Source organism: Rhinoderma darwinii, unplaced genomic scaffold (assembly GCF_050947455.1).
Source record: "Rhinoderma darwinii isolate aRhiDar2 unplaced genomic scaffold, aRhiDar2.hap1 Scaffold_69, whole genome shotgun sequence".
NCBI lineage: Eukaryota > Metazoa > Chordata > Amphibia > Anura > Rhinodermatidae > Rhinoderma > Rhinoderma darwinii.
In genome coordinates, this window is record NW_027464249.1 from 1101960 (window position 1) to 1112566 (window position 10607).

Below are 10607 nucleotides of genomic sequence, written 5' to 3' on the forward strand. Positions count from 1 at the left end.
TGCCATTACGGCTGAAATTACGGTGTTGTTTTCTCCTGAAAACAGCACAGTAATTTCAGCCGTAACGGACGCTGTCGTGTGAACATACCCTCAGGGCTTAAAATGTCAGGCAAATAGCCCCAATACATATGTGTCTGCCCCAAAAAAAAGTGTGTATATGAGACAGCATAGCATATCTATAGCACTACGACCCTATAAACTATGGATAGGATTAGATACAGTGGCTCAGCAGACAGTGTCACACATGATAGGATTAGATACAGTGGCTCAGAAGGCAGTATCACATGATAGGATTAGATACAGTGGCCCAGCAGACAGTATCACATATGATAGGATTAGATACAGTGGCTCAGCAGACAGTACCACACATGATAGGATTAGATACAGTGGCTCAGCAGACAGTACCACATATGATAGGATTAGATACAGTGGCTCAGCAGACAGTATCACACATGATAGGATTAGATACAGTGGCTCAGCAGACAGTACCACACATGATAGGATTAGATACAGTGGCTCAGCAGACAGTATCACACATGATAGGATTAGATACAGTGGCTCAGCAGACAGTATCACACATGATCGGATTAGATATAGGGCCCAGCAGACAGTATCATACATGGTTGGATTAGATACACAGCTCAGCAGACTGTATCACACATGATAGGATTAGATACAGGGCTCAGCTCGCTGACATTGCGGCTCCAGCGCTGGACCCAGGACAGGTAAGAATAACAATTTTGCTTCTTTTTGTGTTACTGATTATTTTTGTGTGTTTGTGTTTTTTTTACAGGTTCGGTTGTTGGACTTCGGACACGAGGACTTCAATGACGGCGTTTTTTTTATTCTCAATAAAATGGTTAATGGGGGTTGTGTTTTTTTATTTCAATAAAATATTTTTTCTATGTGCTTGTATCTTTTTAAACTTTATTATCACCGCCTTAGTAATGGCCGCCGGCTGATTGACAACACCCATTACTAAGGCAAGGCTTAATGTTAGCCGGTGCAGAGGCTAACACTAACCCCCATTATTACCCCGGTACCCACCGCCACCAGGAGTACTGGGAAGAGCCAGGTACGAACCAGTACCCGACCATCTGTAGTGACGGGCAGGCACCGGGGTGGCCGCAGGCTGGTAGTATTAGGCTGGGGAAGGCCAAAAACAGTGGCCCTTCCCACCCTTGTAATGCTGCCTGCTGCTGCTGTGTTGCATCTGGCTGGTTATGAAAATTGGGGGGGACCTGACATCGTTCTTTCCAATTATTATTATTTTTTTTTAAATGACGTGGGGTCCCCCCCATTTTCATAACCAGCCAGATACAATAAAGCAGCAGCAGGCAGCATCACCAGGGTAGGAAGGGCCACTGTTTTTGGCCTTTCCCCTCCTGATAATACCAGCCTGCGGCCACCCCAGTGGCCGACCATCACTACAGATGGTACCCGGCTCTTCCCAGCACCCCTGGTGGCGGTGGGTACCGGGGTAATAATGGGGGTTAGTGTTAGCCTCTGCACCGGCTAACACTAAGCCCCGCCTTAGCAATGAATGCTGTCAATCAGCCGGCGGCCATTACTAAGGCGGTAATAATATAGTTTAAAAAAAAACACAAAGACATAGAAAAAATATTTTATTGAAATAAAAAAAAACCCACACAGCCCTCATTAACCATTTTATTGACAATAAAAAAAAAGCCGTCATCGTAGTAGTCCTGGAATCCGCCGTAGTCCAACGACCGAACCTGCAAGAAAACACACAAAAAATGATTAGTAACACATGTGTTAGGGTATGTGCACACACACTAATTACGTCCGTAATTGACGGACGTATTTCGGCCGCAAGTCCCGGACCGAACACAGTGCAGGGAGACGGGCTCCTAGCATTATACTTATGTACGATGCTAGGAGTCACTGCCTCGCTGCAGGACAACTGTAATCATGTTTTCAGTACGGGACAGTTGTCCTGCAGCGAGGCAGGGACTCCTAGCATCGTACATAAGTATAATGCTAGGAGCCCGGCTCCCTGCACTGTGTTCGGTCCGGTACTTGCGGCCGAAATACGTCCGTCAATTACGGACGTAATTATTGTCTGTGCACATACCCTAAGGCTTAGATACAGGGCCCATGTGTGATACTGTCTGTGGGACCCTGTATCTAAGCCTACCACAAGGTAGGCTTAGATACAGGGTCCAGCAGACAGTAATCTTATACAGTATAAGATTACTGTGTGCTGGGGCCCTGTATCTAAACCTACAGTGTGGTAGGCTTAGATACAGGGCCCAGCAGACAGGATCACGCATGGGCCATGTATCTAAGCCTACCATGTGATTGGCTTAGATACAGGGCCCAGCAGACAGGATCCTGACAGACAGGATCCTGTCTCATGGGCCCCCTAAGCCTGATACATCGTAGGCTTAGGGGTTGTGCAGTCCCTAAACATTGATGGCCTATCCTCAGGATAGGCCATCAATAGCTGATGTGTCGCCCGGGACCCGCAAATCAGCTGTTTTGAAGGGGCCGCAGCACTCGTACGAGAGCTGCTTCCCCTTCATTTCACTACTCGCCCACACTGTGAATCGCCGACACGGAGTCACAGTGTGACCGGAATGAAGTGACCGGAATGAAGGGGAGCAGCTCTCGTACGAGTGCTGCGGCCACTTCAAAACAGCTGATTGGCGGGTCCCGGGAGTCAGACCCCGCCAGTCAGGGCTGAGTGCTAACCTTACCTTCCTCTTCGGCCGCGGCGGGAGTTCTGTAGTCTCGATGCTGTGCGCGGCGGCATAGCGCTGTGACGTCATGCGCTGCGCACAGCGCTTGACGTCAGGACCTCCGCTGCGATCCGGAACCAGGAAGGTAAGTAAAGTATGTTTGTTAGAAGAATTTTCCATACTTATCAATAATGATTCAAGTTTTCATCCCAATAAGAGTTTTATTCTCATCGATGAGGAGACAAGTCGAAATCAGCAGTTGTCTGCCTTCATTACATAATCATAGGTTTATATACACATATACCAACTGAAAACCGTTTGTGGCTTTCCTGTCATATGAAATGTTACACTTCAGAATGAGATTAGGCCACGTTGGACTTCCTCTGGAGATTGCAATCTTTATTAAGAAATCCAACCGACTTACACACTTAAGAATATAACATATTTAACCTTTTGTTAGCTAAAGCATTTTCTGAGAACCCTGCATGCACATTTAATATCTATTACATGAAGTAACAATAAATTTAAAATAAAACTATTCTAACATTCCCTCCTCTTATAAATTTATGTAGACATGTTCTGTAAGATTATCCAGGACAGGTTCTCTTCTTTTGAATCTCTTGGCACATTGTCTTTGTCACTGAGGTCTCAATTAATCTTTGGATCAATCCTCTTATGCAGAGTGTCGCATCGACAAACAGTCAATATACTGGCAACAACAGCAATGGTCATGAGTACAGATGTTACCAGGCCAGTCCATTTTCCAAACTACCCCTCACTCCATGAGGTGAAGATGTCATTTATTCTGGAGTTTTCCTGCAAGCTCTTCGGACAGGGAATTGAGTCCTTCCAATGCCTTGGTAATACTGCCATCAGGAGCTGTATTATTGGGAATAAAAGTACAACAGACATTTTGCAGACACCCCCTTTCTCTGCTAGTAACATATCCAGGGTTATTCTATTTCACCATGTCATTAAAGATATAGGTCCCAACTGATCTGCAATGCCCTTTATTGCATCTCTGGTAAAATTAACAAATCTCTGTTGATTGTAATAAATATAATAATCCAGTCGACATTCTTATTTATCGTAGACCACCAGAAAAGTACAGACTCGCAGCCTGATGCAATCTGATTTTGGGCCTTAAACTCATTTGCCCCCCCATAGGGTACTCGTACTTCATCTATGTATATTCTATGGTCAAAGGAACCTCCAGGGATAGACCGCTTATAGCGATTCAGCTAGTCTCCAGGGCGTTTACTCCTTCTCTGAAACTCAGGTGCTAAAAACAAGTGGAATGGCATCAGAAGCTGAACCAGAGCACAGCTTCCCTGCCACTTGGCCAGTAGCCTCCCCATAGCCACCAGAGATCAGTCCTTGCCCTTGTCTGGTTGGTAAACCAATTAGAGGAGTAATTACCATTATCGGTCTCAAAATTGTTCAGTGAGGTTCCCTACTTTCTTACCTTGCCCATTCCTCAGAAAGCAGGTGTAGTTGCCTGGGTAAGCCACTACTAAGGGAGGGATTTCATCTCTCCCCACAGGTGGGTACAATAAAGAGAATGTCTTACATAATTTATCACCTGGATTATATGATGCATTATATAAAGATAACACGCATTGCAGACCTTGTGGGTTCTCCTTATCTGATAGCCTGAAAGATATAGTAGCCGGATGTGGTCTGGCTTTTGCACAAGCGATACAGTTAGTTCTATTATTTTGGATTGCAGTGTATCTAATCCAGACTAACCATTCATGTTTATCACTGTAACCTGTTTCTAATGTCAATTTATCTTCATAAGTGAAGTTGGCCAGATAAACTTTACAGGGTAGGTCTATCTTTGTAACTAAAAAACTTTCAGTTGCAAGAAATGCCCTATAGGCCAGTACCTGAAACATCAATTCCTATATCATATAGTCCCTTATCCTTTTTATTAGGGTATTTACATAGATAGTACAAATGTATTTATCTGAATATGCTAGTTTGTGGGATGTGTTTCTATCCTTGCCTTGATCTACAACACAGAGCGGAAATCTATTTCATACATTGCAGTCTCACCTTCAGTGAAATTAAAATATTTAACTCTTTAAGCTAAGTCTTTAGGAAATCATACTCTGACCCTGTGTCCCAGGGATCCCATACCTTTGGTTGACACACCTTGGACCCCCATAGAATACCTAGAATAACTAATAACATTTTGCCCTGTCTCCTCCCAGGCTCTGGATGTTTTCTTCGCTGAAGTTTGAGACCAGTCACTTCTAACAAATGACCACCCTTTGTAATCAGTCTCTTATAGCCTAGGAGGATAGTGGCAATTCCCTAACTACCTTACAGTGTGATAAGTGTATCCTAGAGGTACATTCGGCTATCTGTACGGCCCCGTAGGTGTGGTAAGCAGAACCTGATATGATCTTTTTCAATGAAAATAATATCCAATTTCCTGGCTTCACAGGTTCAGGTTCAAGTATAGGTACACCTGGAATACAATTAGAGATAGAAACTTCCTTGTTGGTTAGCATTTTTGCCATATATTCAGCAAGTGTAAAATCAAACTCTTCATCCATCCTAGAGAATGGATGTAACTGTGGTATTAAAAATAGTCTACCCATTTGGTGAATACAGCAATAATCACTAAACAAAATTTCTTCTCTTTGGGTTTCGCATAGGAACTAATGTCAAAAATAACTATTTTAATAACATGCGAAATCAGCATTAATATACTTGTCTTAAAGAAACAATATCTTTCTTATTCACTACATAAGAACAAGATGGGGTCTCCAGACAAGATGGCTGCTGCACAAAATAAATTAATCTAAACATTATTTTAATCACTTTCATATTTCCCACCTTTTGTTTATTTGAGGACATTTTGTACCCAAGCCAGGTACTTAAAATAGGGCTTATCCCCCTTACGGACTTTATTTTCTTAGCTTGCTCTATCCTGCATAAGGCCAAAAAGGTCTATACAGTGGCAACAGGTTGAGCCAACTACTTGGCAAATGCCCCTTTGGGCAGAATTCAAAACATAAAACACGTAATCTGTGCCAGTTTCCAATCTGTTGGCCACTTTCTCTATATTATGAGCATTCTTTACTGCTAAACCTACTAATATTGGCAATAATCCAAACTTCTCCCCCACGGTACATATTGGTCATAATTGTTGCACTGTCACTTACTGTCCTAATGGGACTTTTACCCCTGCAGATATAACAGGTCGTGGGCAGCATCTTTCTCAAACCTAAAGACATACAGGTCACATGACCTCCGGGCTCTCATTGCTGCCATGTACTTCTTACATATGAGTGACAACAACCAGTGACCTTCACCTCTTACCTCAAGTTGTTATTCACAATACCGTGACATGTTATATACATTATAATTATAAACCTCAGACAATATAAACAACAGGGTCTCAACTAAGAAAATAATTCTATCACCAATCTCATGCTATCAGCTCTCATGTTTGGGTCTCATCAGTTCATTGACAAGTCTTGTACATCAAATCAAACAAACACCTTTATATGAGAGAAACTTCTCTGTCCCTCTGGACAGGGCACATAGATAATATGTAGTTACTGGGTACATTTTATGTCACACATGTTGTTACCCTTTTCAGCAGGATTTGTACCTTAATCTGAGCTTATTACCTGTAACATCTACTCACAGAAATATTCATAGATACCATAGATACCATAATATTCACAGATAGTTTATCTGACAAGTGTCTCAAGCCAAATTTTTTCAAATCAACACCCTTATACATATACCTAATATCTTAGGAAGCAAAAACAACTTCAATGAAATCCATACAAATGTGTTAGAATGGATATTGTGGATTTGGGAACTGTTCTCTTTTTGGTCTTACATTCCCCTGTGAATTATATTTGGCGCATGTTAAACAAGCTAAACTAAATTTTTTTTTTAGAGTAGTTAGTAAAGCCATATGCCATGAACACTTTAGATATGATCTCTACCATCCCCCCTGTTGAGACATGGCTTGTCCGATGGCTCAATATAACTGCACATCTGAATAAGTTGCTGGGTAGGATGTATTTGTTCTTGGAAGATCCATCTACAAACAGTATGAGATCACTATCTAGTAGTGGAATGTCTTTAAGATCTGATCTTGTTAACACTCTTTCTGCTATGGAGGATCGGCAATCATGTGGTTCACCATCCTCCGCAGTAGACATCAAGGTCGAAAAATTTAAAGTGGTACATCTTTCTATCATAAATGTCACTAATGTGAAGCTCTTATAGCTTCTGCGGTGGCTACAACTTATTGAACACATGGAGGTAAGGCTCTAGCTACAGGGTCGAGTTTTGATGAGTAGTAAGCTAGAGGTCTATCCTTTCCCCCATACTCCTGTGTTAGCACTGAAGTCATGTATCCATTTTTACAATCTACAGTTTGAATTAAAAAAAAATTCTTTGTTGTTTTTATTAAATCAGTTAGTCCAAGCACTGAAGATCCTACAAGAACCTGTTTTATCTGAAAAAAAAATGCCTCTTCATAAATCAAAGACATCAATGGTCCTGTAATATCAGCATATCCAACTCCTGCAGAAGTTAGTCATACACAAAAAGGACATCATTTGTTTTTTTGTCAGAGGTTTCGGTGCTTGGAGTATTGCTGACTTTCTTCCTTCATCTAGATGTTTACCTTCATGGATAATATGGTGTATGGAATGCCTGTGTGATGCCGAGGCTAGTAAGTATATGCCCTAATACTTCTCCTATGAAGTGGGTTCTTCTGTCACTCTCGATTACTTCAGGACCCCATATCAGCATACTACTTCACTGAGTATTTTCCTAGCAGTGTTTTTAGCTATGTTTTTTGGTTACTGGCCATGCCTCAGGCCAATTTGAAAACATTTCAATAGATACAAGGACATATTCATATACACTCACCTCGGGTAGCTGTATGTAGTCCACCTGCAGTCGCTGGAAGAGGTAATCAAGGCAAGGCGTGTGCTTACTGGGTGTTTTTATCATTTTTCCGGGGTTGTGTCTGACGCATGTCAGGCAACCCTCTACATGTTGAGCAGCTGCGTTCTGAAATCCAGGTGCAAACCAGTGTTGTATTGGTTTGCCTGCTGCAGTCAGAAAGCCTCTTGCACCATATTGTGTCATAATCGTGTGAGACTCCAAAGGTGTACCTCGAGTCTATATAGACATTCACCCTTTTACCTGTGCCCAACTTACATGCTTCTGCGAGTGCCATGAGTTCTGCCTCCTGGGCAGAGCTGCTGGAGGGCAGTGACTTTTTCAACACTGTCTTACCTTCCTGGACTACTGCATACCCGGTGATGAAATGTCCTGTCTGCTCATTCCAGTATCTGGATCCGTCTACAAAATACTGAACATCATAGTTAGTCAGAGGTACATCAGTGACACCTGGTAACCCTTGGGCGTCAAGTTACATTAAACTGTGACAATCAGACTCATGTTCCATATCAACCAAGACATTGTCATTTGCAAGTTTGTAGATTTAAGGAAGCGGTATTTATAACTTTAAAACCTGATTTTATATAGCTAACTTAATTAATTAAAAAGTCAGTCTATTTACACAATCTTGTACTTTAGTTCAATGTTCTAGGACTTTTTACACACTAATTTTACATATAATAATAATAATTTGAAATTCAATTAATTCAGTTCTTAATCTGGATTGAGAAAAACATCTCACATCAAACAGTACACAATTTCATTTCCTCCCCAGACTAGTCTGCAACACACACGCTGTATACACGTCTACATCATACTTCTTGTTATCATCCACCTTACTCATTGCAATGTACCTATCTGTATTACTCTTTATCACTACTACAGTCACTATTATTGAATGCTATTATTTTATGCACATGCTATACATATCAACATTTATTGACACACTCTTCTATAGTTCTGCTTTTCCAATCATTTCATGGTCTTTCAACCAGCCAGCATTGTGTTCTATGAAAGTTTTTCATCTTGAACTATATAAACAACCTTCTTTAACATTCCTTATCATTTTAACATTCTGTCAACCTTCTACCTTGTTCCCCTTTGTGAGAATCTTCCAACCGTCGTCTTACACAATCAAAACCACACTTCTCTTTTTCCTTCACTAAATTATAACATTCAATTACCCTCAAAGTCCTTTTAAATCCAAATTTGCCACACCTTTATCATCATCATCATTGTACATTCACCACATCTAATTTGTGCATATACTTAACATCCCCTTCTAAAGGAATATTTAATACTTTTTAACACAAACAACCACATGTTACAAGCAGTGTCCTTTTGAAAGGAAATCTAATTTAGCAATTTTAGTATATGTCTCTCTATTTATTTAATGGACACCTAAATAGTTTATTTTTTCTTTTTTCTAGAATAGGAATCTTACGAGCACTTTTAATATGAAAAGATTTGATTAACTTTGTATCCTTTATCAATTATTTTGACTATTCTATGATCTGACTCTAATTTGATCTCATTCAAAGAGTCTTGTAGAATTTTGATGGTCAGTTGGGAATATTGAATAACAGTGTTTGCTGCACCAAAACGTTATTCTCCCTGGACTGTAGGACTCGCTGCACTCTACACGCCTAGAGCTGCTTACCAAAACACAGTCCCAAGACAGTAATGTCGCTCACCCAAGGTGACCACGACGAGGAAATGTCAAACACTGTCTCAACTCTCACTTTTACCACATTTAGACAAGACACATGATTAACGATTAACAAACAGACAAATTCGATATGAATAACAAAACCTACTATCATATTCTATATTTCTGTATAACTCATATATCTTGACCACAAGGTATTTTCACCAAAGTTTCACAGAACACACACAAAACACAACAATATTTACAAGTATTATGCTGATCAGTCATATACTTCATGTTCCTGGGTGTTTTAACAGTATTTTTCCTACTGATTTGTCCCTGTAACAATTTTACAAAGGACCATTCCTAATTGGACTCCCTTATACACACAGGGTTTTATTTATTTAACCCTCATACATTCATTCTTCACAGTCAAGGAGTCTCATATATGTTTCATCTAGAACAACCATTTCTTTTAACTGCACCAAAGAAATACTTGATTACCTTAAAACTTCTGGTGTCAGGGGCGTCCAGAGACAATAAGAGGCTGGTCAGACCAGCAGCAGATGTCCTGGATGAGTCTTTACACCACAGTTTGAAAGTCTTTATCTTTCTTTAACTTTGGATTTAGTTTATCTCAATCATTCAATACTTTTAGTCACGATCTTAAACTTTATAAAACAAATAATCCTAATACTCTAACAAATAATTCTAATACTCTATAAGAAACAATCATAATACTCTATAAGAAATAATCATAATACTTAATCTATAGGAGATCCTCCAAATCTCCAAGTACTTTATCTTTTACGTGCTGCACGGAGTTATTTATTACCTGTAGCCTTCTCACATAGGCTATGGACTACTAACCTCGAGAACCGCTATTCCCAGGTTTTTATATTAAGACCTCTGCTTAATATAACTAAGACCCAGTCTCAGTACCTAAGTTCCAACTCAGGTTTTTTACGTTATCTTTTTTTTTTGTTTTTTTATCACATAACCTTATAACATCTAAATATGAAAAATAATAAAAACACATATATACAAAATTATATTACCGTTATTCAGATGAAAACTCGAATCCTCAATTCTCCTTACTATGTTCTTTTAAAAACCGTCATTCCACACCTCGTCCCTCCGTATGACTGGCCTCTTTTTAACGGTAATTTAACCGGAGGTCTTTGAATTAAGTGAGTATTTTGATGACTCACCCCGTGCACGGTGTACAGTCCTCGGGTGGACGAGGGTCTGGAAATATTGGTTTCCGGCTTCGAAGGACCAAGATGTTAGAAGAATTTTCCATACTTATC

The 10607-nt window shown here is 40.3% G+C and overlaps 1 long non-coding RNA gene across 1 annotated transcript; it reads right to left on the minus strand.

Annotated features, from left to right (window-relative positions):
- Positions 1 to 2903: 2903 nt before the first annotated feature.
- Positions 2904 to 9016, minus strand: LOC142728752 (uncharacterized). The gene is made up of 2 exons (XR_012877740.1): positions 7614 to 9016; positions 2904 to 3581 (listed from the first exon to the last, which is right to left on the minus strand). It is a non-coding gene; the product is annotated as an uncharacterized LOC142728752 (long non-coding RNA).
- Between the last annotated feature and the right edge of the window lie 1591 nt (positions 9017 to 10607).